The 23,933-nt window shown below is 33.8% G+C and overlaps 1 protein-coding gene across 7 annotated transcripts in view; it reads right to left on the bottom strand.

The window, feature by feature from the left end:
- Window positions 1-23,933, bottom strand: part of LOC145279666 (uncharacterized) — a 971,079-nt gene that overhangs the window by 60,759 nt on the left and 886,387 nt on the right. The window contains exon 1 of one of the 7 annotated variants that reach the window (XM_080130927.1): window positions 20,883-23,405. The exons of the other annotated variants lie outside the window; for them this stretch is intronic. The gene's annotated coding sequence lies outside the window, so the exon portion shown is untranslated. Of the gene's footprint in view, window positions 1-20,882; window positions 23,406-23,933 lie in introns of those variants that run through there. 7 annotated transcript variants of the gene reach the window in all.

Here is a 23,933-nt window from a genome sequence, read left to right on the forward strand (position 1 = left end):
ATATATATATATATATATGGAAGCAACGTAATATGTGGAAGTAATTATATATTCTCTCACACTTTCTGAACATTCTATTACTGATTGCTCACTAGGTTAGCTTGTCGTGGTGACACTGTCCTTACGAGTATAAAAAAAATTCCTACTGGTGAGACGTTGACTTGGGTTAAAGCTGGTTTGATATCTTGTCCCTTGTTCGATATGAGGTAGGTTCATTTCCACTGTCGGATCTTGGCTACGGGTTGCTTGATCTGTGTAAGTTAATAGACATTCTTGCGTGAGTGGCCTGTTTGCTCAGTTGGTAGAGTGCTCGCCTAGCATGCAAGAGGCTCGGGTTTCAAATCTCGGGTCCGGATGGGTCTAACTGATAAGCCCAAATGAGGGTGAAACTTGAGTCTTGAACTTGCGGTTTATTGGCTTTCTTGGCTCTTGTCATCTGCGACGGGGTTTGGCTGTGGAAGTAATTATTATATATATATATATATATATATATGTATTACACACACATGCATACATGAGGTGTTTTCAATAAATTTCCAGACATTTTTCATATAGGAACTTTTATTGATAGTACACATGAAATATGCAACCCTTTGAAGTAATCTCCTCTGCTTGCAATGTCCTTGTACCATTCCAACAACTTCTGGAATGCCCCATGGAAATCCTTTTGTGTGAGCGTGTCAATGACCCCCATCACAGCCTCTTTTATCTCCTCAATAGTCTTATAATGACAGCCCCTAAGGTTTTCATTGAGCAAAAATGACAGGGAGCAAGGTCTGGACTATAGCAAGGTTGAAGAACTGTTTTGTTGCCCATCTTAGTCAAAGTCTGTGACAAAGATGGAGTTGTGGATTGATGCATTCACGCAGATTTTCCGCATCTTCAGTTCTTCATGAATAATTGTGCATACTGCTTTCACACTGGCATCAATCTGCGCACTTATCGCCTCTATAGACACACAATGTCTATGAAATTATCTATTTGGCCAATCAACTCCAGTGTTCTGACTTCCTTACTCATCCCATACTTCTCATCATCTCTCGCAGACTCCCTGCCTTCATTCTGAATCTCTGATGCCACTCCAAAACTTAAGCTCGATTCATGCAAGATGGCCTAAAAGCAGTCTAAAGCATTCCATACGTTTTTGTGGCATTTTTTTTCAAGTTTAAAACAGAATTTTATTGCATATCGTTCTTCTACTGTCCTCACGTCCAGATTGCATTTTTTAAATTCGCCAGCTGTGACAATCAGGCTTTAGTAAGGTGTATTCCAATTCCTGCTGTAGCTGTTCATTTGAACCTGAAATCATAAAAATTGGTCAGTCATCTCATCAGATGTATAGCAATAACATACTGAATTTTCAAGAATCTACTACAATTTTAAATGCCTATGCATAGACTGGAAACTTATTGATGGCACCTCATATATATAACATTGTCTGTTTGTATTTGTGACAGAACGGTCTCTATCAAACTACTTTTAATCTTTGATCTACAAACTTGAAATTTGATATAGATAAAAACTTCAAACATGTCGAATAAATTCTTTTGGTTTTTAGCCGATAAAATAGTTAAGGAGTCAAAATTGACAAATCGGTACTGAATTTGGGATGGCCATTAACAGCCGGAATCAAGACAACACTTAGAGAGGAATGCGTTAGTCATTGACAATTTTACACATTGTATCGAAGTAGGTTTATGTTCACATTTAGAGCATATCATTGAAAACAAAGACTGCTGGATTTTAATGACTTAAACATGAAGAGCAAGTTAAGCATAGAGTGGACTTTTATTTATATCATATATGATTTGATTGGAGAAAGTATTGTGATTAAAAAAAAAAAAAAAATTTTAATTTATTTATTTTTTATTACATTTTCGCTGCAAACAAGGCACGTTGCCACATTGATGTAGCGGGCTACTATTAGGAACCTAAGTTGCAGGGGTACTATCTAGGGAGTTTAGCAGCAAGATGTCTGTTCACATTATACTTGAACTTCTACATGTCAGTACAGTTGGGGAAGCAGGAAACCAGAAGAGAATTCCATAGTCCTGCAGTTCTGGGGAAGAAGCTAATTGAGGATAAGGCTTTCTTACATCTATTATAGGTAGGTGGTATTGAATACAGATTATAGGTAGGTGGTATTGAATACAGATTATAGGTAGGTGGTATTGAATACAGATTATAGGTAGGTGGTATTGAATACAGATCACCCTGCAGATGCACTAGTTAACAACGGAATAGCATGTGATTAGTCACAGACAATTTGTTATTCTTTAAGTATTTGTATTTTTGTTGTTAGTAAAATCATTTTTTTTAAATATAATTTTACATGTTTGAATTAATATGATTATTAGCACTTATTAATTTGTCTCTATTTAGTTGCCTCCCCACAAAGACAAAATAAGACACAATGCCATGTTTTTAATGTGAGAGGGTGATATTCAGCCCCCTAAAGTGGAGGAGACAAAATTGAAAATTTCCTCAGTCAAAAAGGATTTCTTTTACTGAGTACAATACTGATACTACACTTTAAAATATTTATTTGCAGAAATATAAAAAAATTAAGATCAAATTAGACATAAAGCCATACAAAAATGTGGGTTGATTGTTTTTTTTTTGTTTTTTTTACGGCATATCAACCTTTTTCAGGTTATTTAATGTCGAATCTAAAGATTTTGAAGAACAATTTTTTTTTAATAGAATATATTTGTTGTTTTTAAGTCGGTTTCTATTTAACCCATAGCTGGGACCCTAACAGGTACTACCACTCCGGGTCAGAGTGGACCTGGGAGCAATGGCAATTGAAGGGTGGCTCCACACTCCCCAAAGCCTGCAAGCTGGGGCCTCACCACTGGATATAGTTTAAGGTCATATCCAGAACCCAAAAATGTGGGAGAAAATGGTTTGTTTTTCATTCTTAAATGCTTATTCTATTAAGTAGAATAATTTCAGTCGACAATAGCATTTATTATTTTTTCTTACCCTCATGCATCAATTGTTTGGGTTGATCAATTTATGTTGGTTCTTCCTCGATTAATTATCTGATTTCAGCTAACACGAGGGCAGAGTTAGACTGAAGAATGGTTTTAAATGCAGAGAAAATTCAGTTCCCACAAAATGAGCATCGATTTGAAAGTAAAAAATTGTCTCCAACCAAAACTATTTTGGTCCAAAAGTATTTCTCCTTCATTCATTCAAGGGCAGAAAAAGATGTAGTGTAGTATCAGAACAGATACTACATTTTATTCCTAGCCAAAAAACTAATTGCTATTTGTCAGTAAATATTGATGGTTTGGTTGTTTTGTTTTATGACATATCATCTCTCTTTTTAGGTTATTTAATGATGACTCAAGTAATTTTAGAAAAGAGTTTTTATGCTTCAGATTCTTTATATCTTCAAATATTTATTTATAGTGTTTCGTTTGCTTCTTTTGTAGAAGAGAATTTTGTTTTTTTATTTATTTTTGACTTTGCAGAACAAGTTTTGCAATGGCAAAGAAAAACAAAAAAACAGTAACATCAGTGTTTGGTGCATTTTAGGTTAGGAAGTCAGTATCTTCAGATAGCCTGATCTGGCAGAAACCGAGTAAATATTGAAAACGATTACTAAACAACATATTTAAAAATAGAAGACCTTGGGTTTACTTTCGACAGTCTCGTAATTCTTGTTTACTTACTTTATTTTGTTTTTTGTATTCTCATTCCATGAACAATGTTTCTCACAATGAGGGAAGAATGGCTGTTTTAGGGGTCAAAATCTATCCATCTAACACTTATCGTTGGATTGTTTTTGAGCATGAATTTATTTTTATAGTTACTTTCATCAAGTAGCTTCATGCCTTGTCTTGAGCGATTTCCATTTTAAAAAAATGCAGTTTCGATATAAATATGAATGAACACTGCAAATTTCCCATAATTCCCAGAGAATCAAAATGGACTCCAAAGTTTGCTTTTCTACCAGAAATCAAAATGGAAAGAAAAGAAGAAAATTATTGTGACTATTTTTGTTATCGTCTGTCATCAATAACTCTTGTGTGATGTGCACACATGCATCCGACATGTCACAGACGGTGACCTGCATTCCACTTTTGTTGATGCCAGTCTAGTAAAAATAATGGCGTTTCTTATCGATTTCATTTCCCTCCCGACATAGGTCGTGAAAACATGAGGGCAAAGGTGAACAAAGGTGAAGCTAAAATAGAGTGCAGTCGAACATGGCAAGAAAGTAAAACAAAAACTTCGCCCCCCCCCACCAACCCTCCCAAATCATGGAGATGTAGACAAGCATGAAAAGAAAAAGAGTAAAACATTGAATATCTATTCTCCTAATTTCCAATTTCTTTTATATTCATTCTAGTTGAAGTACCTGTCTATGCTGGGTTTCTCAATCCCCCCCCAACTGGTAGTCCATGAACCAATAGTGGTCCGTGCAAAATGTTTGAGGACCTGTCAAAAAGTTGGTTGATTCAATCGTTTTTGCTTAATGGCGTATCTGACTCCAATAATTTTTTTAAAGTTTTTTTTAGCTTCAAATTATTTATATCTTTAAATATTTATTCATGGTGTTTAGTTTGCTTGTTTTGTAAAAGAAAATTGTTGTCTTCTTAATTTCTGACTTTGCAGAACAGGATTGAGTTTTACAAAGTGAAAAGAAAAGACAATAACATCAATGTTGGTTGCCTTTTTGGTCAGGAAGCCAGTATTTTCAGACAGCCTGATCTGGTAGCACCAGATGTCCTGACACTCTGGGTCAAAGTGGATCTGGGAGCAATGCAAACATAAGAGGTAAGTCAATATTATCTACAGCCCTAACCCGACGAGGCCTTACCACTGGATATCTTTTAAGGTCATACTCAGGACGACAAAAAAATTGAGACATGATTTAAATTTTTACAAAGTAATTTAAGCATGTACTATTTGGATTATTCAAATTATTCTCATTTTAAGTAACGATGGTCTAGTGGTTCATGTCCCAAGTTCGAATCCAGTTCGTTCCACAAAAAATACTTTTACTTAGTATGTTGGCAACCTCTCATGGTCCCTCCCATAATCCCCAATGTCTTTCTAGAACAATTTCTGACAAGAAAAATATCAGAAAAACCAATGCGAACAAAAGAATGTTCGGATTCATACAATATGATGATGATGATGATGATGATGATGATGATGATGATGATAGGTGTTATTCTTACAGTTTCGGCTAATATAATCTTCAACCTTCTTCAGGTGCATCTTGTCGAATTTTGAAATCTTTATGAAATTTCGAATTCTTATGTCAAAAATTCTAAAACTAATTTAAACACGAATGAAAAAGAAAATCTTCCAACCACAAATGTCCTAACAATTTGTTAAACATGCAGATACTACACTTTGATTCTAGCCTAAAGGAAATGAAAGAATTTCTTATAGAGATACGTCTAAAATAAGATGTGTGTGTACTAATATGACTAAAACTACTCTCTACGCACAAGGATTGCAATCTTTTGATGTAGGAACACACAGAAGAGCAGAACTTTTCACACTAAAGACCTAACACACTTCTTTTCATGTATCCTTGCATATACGTTAATAAACCAGTAAACTTATACAATGCCTCTGTTACTATTTGTCACAGTAAAGCACGACATTACAATTTCCATTCAAGCTTGGCATTTCACATTAAAAATGTTTTCAAACTGAGGTGCCACAATTTGGGCCGATTTAAAAATATTTAACATCTGAACACAATATGTTACAATAAATTCACAATAACTTATTTTGCATATAACATCAAATTATCTACATAATTAGGCGTGGGACGATTTCAATATTTTTTCTTATTCTGATACGATTACCGATTCCGATTCTTTATAAATCTCTATAAAATTGCTATTTTTTCCCCCCATTTACCGTCAAAACACATGTTAAATGTGCAGATATTTTCTCAAAGAAAACAAACTTGTGAGGGATAATCTTTAGATTTTAGTGTTACTGGTAATTTAAAATCAATAAATCTTTATTATTACTAAAAGCAAGAGAGGATTTTGTTTTAAACAAAAATCAAATAAAAAGAAGACAAAGGAATCGTATCTAACATCGAGAAATAGGCACAATTTTTCTGATTCGGATATCCCACAAAGATTTTTCTGATTCCTGATTCTAAATAATCGTCCCAACACTAATGCTGATACTCTAAGCAATTTAATGTTTGTATGTACATTATCACTTTCAACTTTTTTAAAAATAAAATCGTCTGATCGATGAAGATGCAGAAAAACTCTTCAATTGTATCCAATGTCACTATTGTGTTAAAACTGCAACGAAAATATATTTTCTTGACTTTTGGGATTTCTTCAGTCCGAAAATGATACATTACACAGTCAGTGTTTGCGCTGGGTTTCCAGACAATGGAAATATGTTATAAACTCCTGCAACGGTTTTGGAGATAGATCCTGGAATTATATACATTCTGAAACTACATTTAACCAGCATACTTTGATAAGTTTCTATTTGAACCAAAGTGGTACAATAATATTGTGGGATCCGCATTCACGTGATGTGTCAACATAATGCACGTCAGCAATATGCAACAGAGAAAGGCTGTGGGATTTCCACGGATCCTGTTAGGAATAATGTAATGAAATTTTCAAGATGGCAAATAAAATGTACCATGTAATTTGGAGATTAACACTTCATAAGCTTAAATAGTCAGCAACTTGCAGACTTGATGAAACCTTAAAAGAACTAAAAAAAAAAAAAGAAATATCGTTTTGATTTTCTTATGATCCAGTCCCAATATCAGTTTAGAGTAAATGCATTTCGACATTATAGAAATAGATATTAGATGGTTGGTTGTTTTTGTTTTACGGCATATCAACCCTTTTCAGGTTATTTAATGCCGAATCCAAAGCTTTTGAAGAACAATTTTTTTAATAGAATATATTTGTTGTTTTCAAGTCGGTTTCTATTTAACCCATAGTTGGGACCCTAACAGGTACTACCACTCTGGGTCGGAGTGGACCTGGGAACAATGGCAATTAAAGGGTGGATCCACACTCCCCAAAAGCCCACAAGCTGGGGCCTCACCACTGGATATAGTTTAAGGTCATATCCAGGACCACAAATATTAGATACCTAATCTAATTTGCCTTGGAAAGTGATAAAGAAAAGTCAATATATCCAATTTTTATTCTCAAAATAGACATTTTCAAACATCAGATTGCTAATTCTTGCTGGTTTCATAGGATGGATTCTTTGAACTACTGTTCTCATCTGAAGTGTTACTTGTTCAATGTTTCGGCTGATGTAACCTCCGACCTTCTTCATATGTATCTTGTTAAACGCTGGAATCTTTCTGTCCAAACTCTGGAATCTGCACAGAATTTTGAATGGAACCTTTTATTTAACCCATGAGATTAACATGCTTTCATTTCATCAGCCATGAACAGGTAAAAGTCTTGAGCAATTTGCAATTATATTCTTCATATCACCTGCACTGAGGATCGAACCTTCAACCTCCTTAAAACTGAATTTTACCTCCTACTTTATTAACAGTCCAAATAATCCAAATTATCAATCCTAATCGCAAAACGTCCGAAACATAATTTTCATCAGAGGTTTACAGAGATTAATATAAGTTTATCTTCTGATTTGAGAGAGTATTTTTTTTTTTTTTGTATATAAATTTGATCCCCATGGGTTTAAACATTCATTTATTCGATGACATATGAACCTTCAAGTCATGAATCATCTAGGTAAAGGATTTCATAAAATTATTACGTCATCATTCTGTCCAGTTATCTCCCCTGACGATGTTATTTTCTCGTGCAAAATGATAACATCATTCAATATGCAAGGATACGAACAAGATACCAAGCAAGATCCACAATTTATCATGACAAGATAATCAGGAATCTAGACGATCCTCTAAATAATCTCTTCCCCACCTCTTCAGTTTAAAGATGACGTAATGTCATTCACTGTACTCAGTTATCCGTGATGGACAACGGTTATCCCTTTGATGACGTTATGAAATGTACACGGAGATAACAACAAACAAGCAAGATACAGTTTTCGTAGCAGAATACAGTTTTGCCACTCCTTAATAATCCTTGGTTAGGTCTTCATGCACCTTTCTTTCACTCGAGTGCATTGATATCACTTCTTCCCATGTTTTCGTTGATTGCATCATCATGATACTTGCTTTAACATCCGTTTTACATGCTGGCTTTAAGAAATTGACTTCTAAAGTAACCTATGTCTGACCAGGTCTTTATTTATCCCTCAAGACCCATTCTTATTACTTCCTCACATTTTTCTCTGTGAACTGAATCTGATATCCCAACTCTTACACATTTACTATCCTAAGAATGTTTGTCTATTCTTTCAATGTGACCAAATACACGAAGTCTCCTGTTCTAGACACATTTCCATATATTGTCTAGATTTAGTCTTCCTCTGAGGTCATCAGACCTAAGCTGGTCTTGAAGATTCACATCACACATATTGTGTACTAGCTGGATGAACGGCGTTGCCCAGTCATACAATACACTTAAACATGATATGTTAATTTATGCAGATTGCATATGTATCATTATAGAATCCATCCTCTATTGAATATTATATATTACAAGGAATAATTTGCCCGGGGGACTAATTCGCAAAAAATAAAGTGAAGCATGCAGGGTCTCGCGTGAGTGCACAGTGAACGAGGCATAAGAAGAACACTGCCTGACATATAAATTACCTTGTGTGAAATTTGGAAAAGATAGACTCAGCCGTTTCAGGACCTATAAGGAAGGAACTCCTACACACACAAAGTGACTTTTCTATGATAGTAGAGATATATTTTATTTACAGCCTGAAGTAAGAACGGATATTCTTTAGATATGTCCTTTAAATTTTCATGTTCAGTGATAAGAATGCGATTTCAAACTAAATTGTGATGGACAGACAGACAAAGCCTCTTCAAGGGATGCATGTACACATCCATAAAATATTAAAAATTTTCGTTTTGTTTTAAATTGATAGATTTACTTTTTTGACATCAATCCAGTGACATTTCAAAATAAATATTTTCAGATTTAAAAAATAACTTTAATGATGAACATGCTCCTCACCAAGTTTGCATCAATCTTGACCGTGCGATTCTTAAAATATGAAGATTTCTTTGGAAAGAAACTTGAAGGTGTCAGACAAATACTTAATCACAGAATGCTGTGCATTTAATCCAAGAAGATATTCTGTCAGCTCACTTTTGGCTTAACAGGAAATTGAAGACACCATGATGAAGAAACAAAATAGAAATTTGAGAAATTTTTTTTTTTTTTTATTATTAACTTTGATTTCTACATTGTATGAAGGACACACACACACACACACACACACATATATATATATATAACATGGAAATAAGAGAAAAGGTAAAACAAATATGAACAAATAAGAATCAAGACGATCATGATTCAATTCAATATTTCGCCTTAAGTCAGGGCTTTATCAAGAATAAACACGACGAAATAACAGCATATAATATAAGTATTGAATAATATTTTATCATGTCTATTCTTGACAAATTCTTGACTTAAGGCAAAATATTGAATGAAAGCATGACATTGTAAATCTCTGTTCATATGTTTTCTTTGTTGGTATTTTTATGTTTATGATCAATACATTATATTATCACCCTCTAACTATACTTCACACGTACAATTAATAATTCAGGTGGACTTTTAATCATCATTAATTCTGCAAATTTTTACTGTAAGTGATCAAAAACAAGTACAGCTGTATATTCATATTCTTATATTTCTTTAAATATTTTGGCCACATATTTGCAGACATGTTTCAGTTAAAATTTTGTAAAGGCTTAGCTTCTTCAGATCAAGTTTTTAGTTTAGATTATCAAACTTGGCCTGGAGAAGCTAAGCCTAAATGAGGTTATAGCTGAAACATGTTTGCAAATTCGTAGTCAGAAAGTTTGTACAAATATTTTTAAAAAAGTATATAAATTTGGTTTAGAGATGTGGAAACGGTAGTAAAAACACTTGACTCATAAACTGATTTGTAAAATTGTTAAGCGTTTTGACTCCAACTCCAGAAATTTTCTGCTTGTAATTTAAGCATCTGTGATTTTTTTTTCATCAAAATAAATGAATAAGGTGATGCATTGAAATGGTAGATTTCCTATGCATTTGACTCCACAAACATGCGATAATTTTTTTTATCACTTATATTTCTCTTCTAAATATAAGAAATTATTTTTAAAAGCAAATTCAGTAAAAAATGTTTTTTTCTTTTCAAAACATAAAAAAACACAAAAATCAAATATTTCGGTCAACTCTGACCTTCCTCATCGACTTATACACATTTTTTTTTGTCCCACTGTTAAGCTATAACAACACATGCATGTAATAGCCGATCTCTACTGGTGTCAAATAGATACAGTTATTAACGTTTTAATTATTTTGTGTAGAAACCATGCTGATACGCGTATATGAGTAACCGATTCAATATTTAAAATCATTTAATATTGAAAATTTAGCTTTCTAAACTAAATATAGAAACCGTTTCATTTCGGGTCTGTGTCAACTGGTGCAAGCAGAGTACCTATAAGATATAACTGGATTATATACGCAGTTATTTTAAAAACACTAAGACATAAACCTCAAACTCTGTCCCATTGACGAAATATAGCATCCCTCTGCTTGTTTTACAGATACTTCAATGGAAAGTGCTAGGACGAACTCGAACCACTAGCACCTCTTCGACGTATACATATATACAAACCAGACAAGCAGATAATTCCCATCTCTACACTGTAGCGATCCCTAAATACTGTAAAGCCTTCTACCCACATAGCTTCTTCCCCTAAACTGCTAGACTTTGGAATTCTCTTCCGTGTTCTTGCTTCCCTGGCTGTACTGACATGCAGAAGTTCAAGTGTAATGTGAACAAACACATCTCGCTACTCAACTCCCTATATAGAATTCCTGCAAATTTGATTCCAAATAGTAGCTCCTTACATCCAAGTGCACTGTGGCTTTTGGGGGGGTGAATAACCAATACGACAAGTGTCATTATTTTGAAAATGAAAAGCATTAAATTCTTTCTGACACATTGTTGATGTTTGAGAAATGATTTAATGGTATTATAGATGACATTATGACATAATTTTTCTTTTTTATTTATTTAAAGTTAATTTCAATTTGTTCTAAATAGTTCAATTTTTATATATACTTTTAACTAAAATATCATTTTCAAAAACCAATATGCTTTTCATTGCCAAAATTATGGTTATTGTGTTCTAACGTTTTTTCTATTAATAATAAAATCATTACCTTTTGATTCGACATTAGTTTTATTACATTTTTTGTATATATTTTAAAGAGTGTAAAAAATATTATAGGAATTTAATTCAAACAAAATTATTAAGTTTCTCACACACCTAGGCAACGCTGGATCTATCTAATAATATGCTGAAGCAAATTCCACGTTGGTACGCGTTATATACCATTTTTACTCTGTTTTAAAAGGCGAGCTCGTCCCATACTGATTTGTGATTAATCTGATGTCGCTATGTAAACCATTCAGATTTTAGCTATTTTGAAATGAATTCTTCACAAATCGTCCCATCTACTAAAAAAGTAAAATTTTAAATAAATTAAAAAAAAAATGCCATTCATTTTATTGGTTTCGAGAATATTTAGCTGACAATTATTTTTACAGTAAAGAAAAAATAAAAAAAAAACAGAAAATTTGTTGGTTTAAAAAGAATTCATAGAATTTTAAATAAATAAAAGGGAAATATTCATTTTATTTATTAAAAAAATATTGAGCTTACATTTGTTTATATAGAAGTATCATTTCTTCTTAATAGTATTTTCTCTGAAATATATTTATTTCAACAGCAATATTATTATTATGAACACTAAATTATGAAGACTGATATAGAAACGCCGTGGAATTTCTATGGAATTTTTGGTTCTTCCTCGATTTATAACGAAAATCGAAATTCGAGTGAAACCAATGATATCTATTGAATTATTATGCAGCAGGAATGAAAATATCCAAAAATTACGAAAAACGATATGGTAGAAAATGAAAACAGCGAAAATTAAGTTTTGCTAAATTGGTCAATGATTTTTGATTTTCAGAAAATATTTACCTCCCTTTTGGTACAATTAGAACTCTCTGCCACTTTTTTTTTTTTTTTTTTTTTTTTGCAAAACTCAATTTTAGCTAATTGTTTTCGAAAACTGTTTTCATTAATAAATAATTTTCTACCTTATCGTTTTTCGTAATTTTTGGATATGTTCATTACTGTGACATGACGATTATATTGGTTTCACTTGAAATTCAATATTACGATTTTTGAATTTCGCTACAATAATGAACAAATGGATTTTGCTACTTTTCTAATAATAATCTAAACTTGACAACCTGAATGATTTAAATGGAATAGACGCTGTAAATTAAAACAAGAAAAAAAAAGAAAAAGAAAAAAAAACTATTAAATATCGGGTACTTGTTAAGATATATATACAATTATCGACAAATCGATTTTTTTTTTCAAATATATCGTTTTAAGCAAAAACAATATTATGACCTTAATTGTGATGTCGAAAATAGTAATATATCCCAAAATTACAAAAATTCATCGAGTAGAACAACTGTTATTTTGTTTTTTGTAAAATTCTTATCGCTGGACAACAAATTTTGTAGCCATGACACAAGTAATCTAAAATATTCTTTTCAGAGTTATGTCCCCTGTGTTTAGCCTCCTACTACCTACGTAATAACATCTAAGAAAAAATGCGATTTTATCCAATTTTCCGTCAAAAATTACTTTTAACTAGAAATAAATTTCTACTCAACGATTTTTCGTAATTTTTGGATATATTATTATTTTCGACATGACAAATGCGCCATATTGCTTTTGTTTAAGACAGCATAAAAAATAAATAAAAAAAACGGTCTGCCGACTGTGTTTTATCAAACACCAAATATCGTTTTCAGAAAAAAATATCATTGCTTTATTTGACGATGAATATGAAATATTCAGTTAAAAACAACAACTAAATGATTATTATTTTCAATTATTATTTTCACACACACACACACTATCATCAAAGGTTTCTCTTTGAGAAAAACTTGTGGAATTCTCTGGAGTCTGAGTTACAGCAAATCTCCCCAGATTTTCAGTTCTCTCCTGGAGCTCCATCTCTTTTGATAACCATTACAGATGAATTTTCGTTATCCACACAACCGCTTACCACTGATTTCTCGTTGGCGGCGACCATTGGTCTTCACTGGAATGTGGGTCGTAAAAACCCTCAAGATCCCAGTTCTCTTTGCACTCATCAAGTGGAGGTCTTGCTTTCTTTTCTTGGTCTTTCCATCCACCTTGACCCTCCTCACTTATTTTAGTATGGCGTCAATTTTTGGTAACACACACACACACACACACACACACACACACACAATATCCTTATTATTTTGTAGCTAATTATAAGTTTTCTGTTTACATTTAATCGACAGTGTTGTTTGTTGTTTGAAATTGTAACTATAAAAATAAAAAATAATTGCGCCCTCCATCTTCATCATTTCAGAATTAGGCCAAATGTAGTTTAATAAACGACTGGACAATTAAAATTAAACACAAAACACCACAAAAAAATATTGGGTTTGTATTACTGTACACATAGATTCGAAAAAGTTGTCAAAAAACAAATATATAACAAATAAATGTTATCAAAGGCAAGATAAGTTATTTTTCTACCTAACTGGATATATTTTTCGTGTTTTTATTCAATGTAACATATTTATTCAGCTCGAAAAACATACAGTGTTTACCGATGTATTGGAAAATTCAAGATGGCGTCTCACACCCTCTTTAACACCGTAAGTTTGGAAAAAGGTGTTATAAATAAAAAACTACACAAAATACTATTAAAAACCCGCCGAATATATGTCAAGCTATGTCACGGTAACATATATTGAGCGAGTTTTTAATAGTATCTTAACCGGTTTTTTATTTATAACACCTTTTCCCAAACTTACCGTGTTAAAGAGAAAATCAGACGCCATCTTGAATGTTCCATCTGTAAACACTGTATGATTTTCGAGCTGAATAAACATGTTACATTGAATAAAAACACGAAAAATGTATCCAGTTTGGTAGAAAAGTAACTTATCTTGCCTTTGATAACATTTATTTGTTATATATTTGTTTTTTGACAACTTTTTCGAATCTATGTGTACAGTAATACAAACCCGTTTTTTTTTTTGTTTGTTTGTTTTCAGGTTACGATGTGAAACATGTTTTTCCGGACCCCTGGTTACGGTATTTGCCCCGCCTTATAGTGTTATTTAGAATGTTACTTGATTATATACACGTGTATTATATACTGTACTGTATTTTGTTATCAATTTTAATGCCGTATCTCAGGGTTCTACTGTAGGTAGAAAAAGATTTGCTTTAAATGTGAAAATCTGCTTTCTCGAAAGTTAAGTTTCTTCATAACCTGAAAACCTATTAACCCTTTTTTTAAGCTCGACTAAGTTGCCCCCCTTACACCTTTGACGCAACACCGACAAAAACAGATTGTTAACCGAACATGACACGTTGGCATCTTTGGGTTTATATCAGCGTTGTGTATGATTCTGAATACTCTCATGCTGCTGTCCACCTAGGCATTACCTCCTCATTCTAGAGGGTATTGGTCAATTTCCGGTTGCTTGGAGCCCCTTCGTATGGGAATAGCAGACGGGTTCGATCCTGGCTATTTTTATAACATACCAGATTGACCCATGTTCAACCGACCTCGTGTCGCATCTAATCTATAAGAATAAAAATTACATTAACTAAATTTTCGATAATCATTATGATTATCGACGTAAATAATTTTAAAGGAAATTCAGTTGGAAAATTACTCAAAGGTTTGCTTTACTTATGCATTTGTGATTAGCTTAAAAAATAATATTTAATATACGTTATAATTATTTACATTTCGCATAAATACCGACTCTAAGTGAAGAAGTCATCTTCTTTAACGTAAACAGGTGACGAAACGAAGATGGCTGCTTGTCTCAGAATCGGTATTTATGAAAACTTTAACGGCTTATAATTTCTATTAATTTTTTTTAATGTAACTACGTCACAAATGAGAATGTGAACAAAAATAACTTGTTTTTTTAACTAATTTACTAACTGTATTTCCTTTAAAATAATTTATATCGGTAAGTAACGATTACCATTAGTAATTTACCAATTTTTTTTTTTTTTTTTTTTTTTTTTTTTACCCGTTTCTCAAGGCTCTAGAGCCACCCGGATCTTGTGAAAACACACAATAAATATTGACCCCCCCCCCCCAAAAAAAAAAGAAATCACACTTTTTATGAATAACAAAATAAACATGCGAGATTTGAGTTTAGTTTCTGATGCGAGAACTCACAGAAACATGAATATGAATTTCATTTTACTAATTTGCATATGCGATTTGTAATAATAACCATTTTAAAAATTACATCTGTATTACAGAATTGTTAAATTCTCTCTCGTTAAAGTTCAGATTTTAATTGATATAAAAAAACTAAGGGCGATAATTTCAAGTGTTATACTTGAAATAATCTATTCCACCAGGATCTAAGTTTAGTGCATTTAGTAGACTAAGGTAATTTGAATTTTTGTGCCAATCCAAAGTGCCCTTATTTGTGTGTGTGGGGGGGGGGGTGTCACAACATTAAAATTTAAGAAGAATAAAAAGTTGATCTTTGGTTTACTTTCGGCAACCTCGTGACTCTCGCTTGCCTTATTTTGTTCTTTAGTTCTCACATTTCCTGAGCGATGTTTCTGACAAAGAGGGAAGAATTGCTGTTTTCTGGGTCAGAATGTATGTAATACTTATTGTTGGTTAGTTTTGTTTTTTTTTTACCTTTCTTTTAGCTCCTTACATCAAGCCCATAGCTTATCTCATTTCAAAAAAAAGAAAAATATGTATAACTGGAGGCAAGTAAATAGAATCTCATAAACATCTAAAAATGACTGAAAACGTTGTTCAGGCAGATACGGGTTTGGTATTTCCCTTTTTATTTGGAATAACATCTCCGGATTACTATGATTGCCGCATTTTCAGATCATTGCATATTTTTCTTTATTGATCGACTTGTTCAATTTTTTAGCTTGTTCGATAAGCGAAAACTTAATTGATCTCGTCGGTGTTGATGTCCTGGTGATTTCTTTTTTTCTTAACTAATACATCGATCCGCTCTAAATTCTTATATATACTAGCAAAAGTACGCGTCGTTGACTGGGTTCAAAAACAGCCTACAGAAAATGGACTCTGATTTATGAAAGTATGATAGGTTATGAAAAGGAAGGGTTGTAAATTTGGGTTGAATTTGGGAGTATCAAAACCAAAGCAAAATATGATGAAAGTAAAAATAAAATAGATAAACCCCATAATTTATTATACCATACCTGTTCACACTGAAACACTTATCACAATATTCTGTGGATCTATATTAAAAAACCTTGTTAAACTTTGTGGCATATTTCCATTCTATGGAGGTCAGGTACGAGCGAACACCCCATAATTTTATTATACCATATTTCTTCAAACAGAAACATAATTATCAAAGTATACTTACACAGATAGATATGAAAAGTCTTTATTAAAGTTTGGGCCTATTTCCATTCTATGGAGGCCAGGCGCGAACGCAAACCCCACAATTTTATTATACCATCCCTATTTAAGTTAAAACATACTTATCAAAGTATTCTTATGTACATCTATATCAAAAACACTTGTAAACTTTTTTATTTTTATTTTTTATTTCCATACTTTGTGAACCAGGCGCAAACGCAAACACCACAATTTTAATGAACCACCGTTCTGCCAGATCAAACATACCCATTCCTGTGTCTCGATACATCTTCTATCATTATATATAATCAGTTTTTTAAAATAGTCAACCATATAGGAGCCTATTCGTGATCAGACACACACACAGCTTTATATATATATATATATATATATATATATATATATACACACACACACACACACACACACACACTGTTCGATGTTTAAATAAATTGATTCGCCTATCTCCTTTCTTTACAGAAAACATCTGCTCTAATGTGTATCACGATCTACTCTCTCAAGCTTTTCCTTCTGTGAAAATACCGATAAGGGTTGCTCAAGCATTTTGATTGGCCGAAGTTATGTTCATTAATATACTAGCCTTTCAAAATTCACCTGACCTTGTGTCTAACCTCTTGCAGAGGAGGCAAATAATAGCATCTCTCAGAGATGAGGTTCATTTATTATTACTCGCCTGGGGTGCTCCTGCCGGAGAATACCAACAGAGCTGCTCGGGCATTGTAGCCCAGAATGCACTTCACCGAGGTATGCTAACTTTTCAAAACCTTACTTGACCTTGGGTCTAACCTCCTGTAGAGCTGAAAATAGTAAAGCATGTCTGGGCAATTACAAGCACATGTCTTAAATCACACTGACCACATTGTGAGCTCGTCTCTCTCTCTCTCTCTCTCTCTCTCTCTCTCTCTCTCACACATATATATTGTTATACACCATTCATCATAGGCATAACAATTTACTTATTTAGCCTGATGGGAGTAACACGAACGAACGTTGGGTTGTGTATTTCACATGCAGCCCCACCCACATAACTTTTTTTTTTTTTTTGTTTCGTATTAGAATTTCGCCTAAAAGAAAACTAAAGCAAATCCTAGTTACATTTTCGGGGTTATTTAATTTTTATTTTTTTACTTGGGAATCAGTGGGGAATCACCACTTACCAAGGCCCAAAGACCACTTGAGGATAAGGGTTAATGAATGCAAGGTTGTAGTGTAGTAATCGTTAATAGTGAAAATTGGATAGCATCTGATTATTTAAACAAGAACTTGTTTATATTGGATTTGAAGGCTACCATGACACTCCACCCTTAAAAATTCCTTTTCAATCACCACTTTTATAGGTTTTCGGGGGCGCTGAAAACGAAAATAACGTTTAAAATGACGGCAAACGAGTAGTTTCTAAGATTAAAAAAAGATGTTAGTTTAAAAAAAAAAAAAGAAAAATGGGGGTTACTGTTCTATAATAATGTAACGTAAAATGAGCACCCACTTGTGGCCACCATTTTTTGAGGGAGGAGGGGGGGGGCTTTCTTTCTACTTTCGGAAACTCCTTTAATTCCAGGAAACAAGTAGTTTCCAAGGAATGATTCTTCATATTTACCAGATTTAGGCACAGTTAGAGTTGGGGAAATCACATATAGTGGTTGAAGTTAGTTGAGTGTTTTTTTGTGAAAGTTTGGCAAGGGGAAAGGTTTGTTTACTGCTGTAGTTGTATATAATCACTCCCCTCTCTAATCGCGCGATTATTATTTATTTTATGAAAATTAACTAATCAAAATACCGACAAAAAATCTTTTTCGAAATATCTATCGGTAGTTAGTCCGTCGGTCTGTCACGGTTTAATTTGAAAATAGAATTTCTATGCCTAAACGCGCTGATTGAAGAATGAGCGTTTGTGCGTGTATATATATATATATATATATATCCTCTTTTTGGTACTTATACAGAATATGGGCCGTGTTGACCTATTCTTAATATGGAGCGAGGGACAAAATATACCTTACCTTCAAATAGAATTTAACTTATCTTTGAATAAGCATCCTTTTTATTTAATTATTTTAATAACAAGGGTTACGTTAGAAAAGTAGGGCAAATTGTTATTAAAACTGTTTTCTTCAACTTAAATTTTAGTTTCTGTTAAATGAACGAAGAAGACTAACTTGCGTGCGCTGTTATTATTCAAACGGACATGTGTTAGCTACGACGAAGACGGCGGCGTATTATTACGGGTTTTCGATCACGGGTGGAGAGGAGGGGTTTGGAGTTCCCGTTTTGGCTTTGCTATAAGACAGCGCGAGGAGGTGGGGGTGCAAATCGAGGTACAGGAATCTAAAGTCGTGTAATCAGGATGCTTTAATGGTCGTGTTGTTTATTCAGACCAATAACAAGTCACAAGACGAGTCAGGCATTACACCGTGGTGGTGGTGGATTTTAAGGGGGGGGGGTGATTTACAGTAGGGGGTACACAACAAAACCAAACAATTATTACATACTACATATCACCAGCAGCAGCAGTAATCCACACATGGTCGATAGGTGGTGGGACTCCCGGCGCGCACTGAGTAAAATATTCCCTCCCACATCTAACATGACGTATCCCAAATAGAACTTTTTTTTTCTTTTCAATTTAAAAATAACTTAACTGACAAAAAATTTAAGACATCTATTATTTTGATAGATAAAGATGTGTACCAATGAGGACTGTCTTAAAAGAAAAACAAGAAAAAAAAGTAGTTAGGCGATCGAAACATATTGTGTGTCTGTAGTTTGAGCAATAAACAGCGATAGTACGTATAAACGTTAATTACAGAAATTAATTTCGACCTGACAATTTAAAGGCTTCCAAGTGCAATATCTGTTTGTGTGTACTGACGCTACATTTTATCTTTTTTGTCCGCGATCGATGAAGAAATCCTTCTAGACTGAGTAAATTTTTATTTCAAATTCAAAACGCTCCATTTTGGGGAACTAGATTTTCCTCACATTAAAAAATCGACCTTGTGTCTAACTGTGCCCTCGTCGGGTGCAGGTAAGTAGGGACAGTTTAAAAGCTTCAAAAATAAATTTCGAATTTCGCATAGGCACGTAAAAATTCCGGTGATAGTCGTATTATAAGCCTGGGAATTAAACGTGAATGCTTTTGTGTAACTTACTCGCCGTAAATATGTTTTACTAAGAGCACTGAAGAGTACCTATATATATATATATATATATATATATATATATATATATATATATATATATATAAGCATTGTATTATACGTTGTGAAAATATATATGGCAATTAAGCTACACAGAATTTTCCGCGTTTTATCCTCGTAAGTATTAGGCCTACGAGTCCATAACCTAGCTATACTTACGTATTGAGCACTGTTAAAGTAAATACTGAAACTGTATACATATTATATGTCCTTACAAAATTTCATGTGGATATATATATATATATATATATATATATATATATATATAAACGAAGCAGAGTTCAAAATAGACTTCGTAGCCTCGTAGGAGATGTCCTTTTCTTCTACCTCATAGAAGAGATGTTGCGAGTTTGTCGCTGCTTTATCGTTATTTTCATGGCAAGTGCTCGACTGAGCTTCAATCTATGGTCCACCCGGACCACCCCTCCCTCGCCAAACTTTCACAAGAAACACTTGTCTAATTGAAAACACTATCAATAATTCCCCCACTCTTTATCTGTGCCTAGACCTAAACGTAGATCCACTGAAAAAAAGATTCTTTCTTAGAACTGCACGCCGGTGGAACTGTCTTCCGTTCTCCTGCTTTCCAGCCGACTACAATATGATTGTTTTCAAGTCCAACGTAAACAAGTTTTTGATGAGTCGTTACGTTCCACTTAGTTAACAAATTTACCGAATTTCTATTACTAACAATTACTATATTGTTCAATTGACTGCTGTACACTCTTAACCCTTATCCTCGAGTGGTCTCTGTGCCTTGATAAGTGGCGATTCCTATGTAAAAAAAAAAAAAAAAAAAAAAAGAAAAAAAAATTCGTAGACTTCGACATTCGACGCGATTTTTACGTCGTTAGATAATCAAATCGAAATCCCTGTCTGGCTAGAATGGAAAAGTTTAGCAGAAAAAAAATGTCATTTTGTTCGTCGGCGTTATTATTTTAACAACGGAAGCGAACACTGCGTTAATCAACAACAACAAAAAAGTGGTGGGGGTAGAAAAATAATTAAAATTAAATGAATTTCAACATGTACTTACCACGCCCCTCCTGAATAATAAATTGTCACGGCAAATGTATTTACCATCCTTAAAATATGAAAGACTCGGGCATTAATATGTTCAAAAAGTCCTTCGTACATACAACAAAATATGCGGTTAGATTATTGCCACCATGGCCGGCAAATGGTGTGCACTTTCGAGATTGTAAAATAGCTCAACATTGCTTTTTTTGGGCCCCTTTTGTCGAAGACGACTGAAAGTGCCTCGACACGAGTAGAAAAAAAAAAAAAAACTTTAAGTGAATTATCCACCAGAGAGAGAGAGAGAAAGGGGGCAGAGCGCACCGCCTTGTTGCCTGTATTATTTGTTGTTGCGTATTTGAAAGCTGCTTTTTTTTTTTTTTTTTTTTTGAAGTTGTGTGTGACCACAGCCACAGCAGCAGCAGGAGCTGACGAGCAGCTGACGCGCTGGTTTAGTTTTAAGTGAGAGATGAAGTAGAAAGATGGGATTTTTTTTTCAAGGGCAGGAAGCATATTTTTTGACTTACGTTTACGTTACACCCCCTCCCCCACTCGATAACTCTCTCTGTAAAACAAAACCGGCGTTGTTTGGGAACAATGCGTTTGTGATCACATTTCTCTTATTTTTAAGTACATTTTTATTTATTTTTTTATTTTTTGAAAAATGAAAACGATAGAGATTTATCTAAAAGGAAATTTATAGAAGGCAACACAGTGCAGGCACAAACGGAAGCGAATGTAACGGAGGAATAAGCTGTGCAAAAGTGACTGGTTCAAATATACACGTTTGCACTAAAGTCGACACATATCTGACAGAGGAAAATTTTCTCAAAATGTACAACACGGAAATTCCATCTGACCATGCTGACGCAAACAAGGGCGCAAATAAAAGCATAAAATATAGGGGGGATACATATCTACTGTATGTATAAAGATGTATATTAACCTCTTAATCCATTTGTTTTAAAATAGCTGTAATACATATATAAGAGCCAGGTACGTCCAAGGAGGGAATACTGTCGCCACATCTGGACAGGAGCTGCTAGAAATGACTTATCCTGCTTTGATAGAGTTCAAAATAGACTTCGTAGCCCCGTAGGGGGGGGGTCTTTTTCTCTTCCCTGCAACCTCTTTATCACAGAAGAGATGTTGCGAATTTTTCTCTGCTTTATCGTTATTTTCATGGCAAGTGCTAGGCTGAGCTCCAATCTATGGTTCCCTCTCACCAAACTTTCACAAGAAACACCCCTCTAGCAGAAAACACTATCAATAATTCCCCCCCCCACTCTTTATCTGTGCCTAAACCTAAACGTAGATTCCATGAACAAAGCTTCTTTCTAAGAACTGCATGCCTATGGAACTGTCTTCCGTTCTCCTGCTTTCCAGCTGACTACAATATTGTCTTCAAGTCTAACGTAAACAAGTTTTTGATGAGCCGTTCAATATAAGTTAACAAATTTACCGAGTTTCCATTACTAACGATTACTTTATTGTCCAATTGTCTGCTCTACACTCTTTAACCCTTATCCTCGAGTGGCCTCTGAACCTTGGTAAGGGGTGATTCCTTTGTAAAAAAAAAAAAAAAAAAAAAACGTATTCATATAACTGGGTCACTTTTTCCTAACCTGGGTTTAATGAGTGTTAGGTAGACGATAAGACAACACCGTGATGATCAGTAATGGTGGAATTTTATTATGGTTTGACGGCTCAACAAGAACTTATTTACATTAAACTTGAAAACGACAGTATCATAGTCAGTTTGGAAGCAACTCCACGATATTGTGATCCACAAACGAGCAGTTCCTGGGAAGAAAGTTTGCTCATGGTCTTTAATTAGTGCAAGAATTTACCTCTACCCCCACCCCGTGTAAAGGTCTGGTGATGCCCGGGTCCAACTCTTTGACTGTATGCTCCAAGGACTCAATTATAAGTCCTAGTACTGAGAAATATTATGAGAACGGGAGATAGTTTGAATTCGATTGGAAGTCACCCCCCCTCCCCAATTTAGGTAATCGCTTCATACTCCCCGCCCACTTCTGCTCGTCACTATCCTCCAATTCTTGGGTGCCATTTTTTAATACTATGAGATAAAGTACTTCGGCGGAATGTGCTCCGACGAATTTATTGCAATTGTACCTCCTTAGCGAAAATACCCCTGACTCACCCAATTAGCAGCAACCCCCCCCTTTACTGCATGAGTTTTGAGATGTCCTACTCTGTTGGCCTCTATACTCGGATTGTTGTTTTTCAATCCCCACCCGTTTCCCCGACCTACGAACATACAAAAATAAAACTGTAATATGAACAAACATCCTGGTATCAAAGTCCCTACTCAGGTTATTTCATTTATAATTCTGACCCCTATCATAGTAGCCCCTTGCGTTACAGTGACAATGAGTTGTTTGAGAGCGAACAAAAGTATTTAAAATAAAATAATTCCGTAATTAATTAGTAACGTAAACAGAGTTGGCTAATTTGCTCAGATCTGATATTTAGGGAACTTAAAATGTTTATAACATTTAAATATTTATCGTGCAATGCAAACCGACCATAACAAAATATATTGTTTGGGACGAACTTCTCAACTGTATATCCTTTAAAATAAGTTACCTCGGTTTATATATATATATATATATATATATATATATATATATATATATATATATATATATATATATATATATATATATATATATATGGGGAAACCTGTTTATCAAATATATTTCACGTTTTATTTATAAAACTCAATGTAACTACAGAGCATATAACAAATAAATGACAAAGTCTATATTCCAAATTTCAAGATGTTGACATGCACAATTGTGCCTATTTACTCGGCACTATTTATTGTGCGTGTCAACGTACTCATGAAAATAAACAGTAAGATCGTCAACATCTTGAAATTTGGAATATAGATTTATATATCACTCGACAGTGCACGAAGCCACCTGATGTAAGAAGTTAAATAAATAAAAAAAAACTACAAGGCCAAAAACTAATGAACGATAAGTGTTTCTGTTTGATATATGAAAAAAAAAAATTATTTCCTCTTTGTCAGAGACATCTCTCT

Source organism: Euprymna scolopes, chromosome 7 (assembly GCF_053919585.1).
Source record: "Euprymna scolopes isolate OS-2025 chromosome 7, ASM5391958v1, whole genome shotgun sequence".
In the NCBI taxonomy this organism is placed as follows: Eukaryota; Metazoa; Mollusca; class Cephalopoda; order Sepiida; family Sepiolidae; genus Euprymna; species Euprymna scolopes.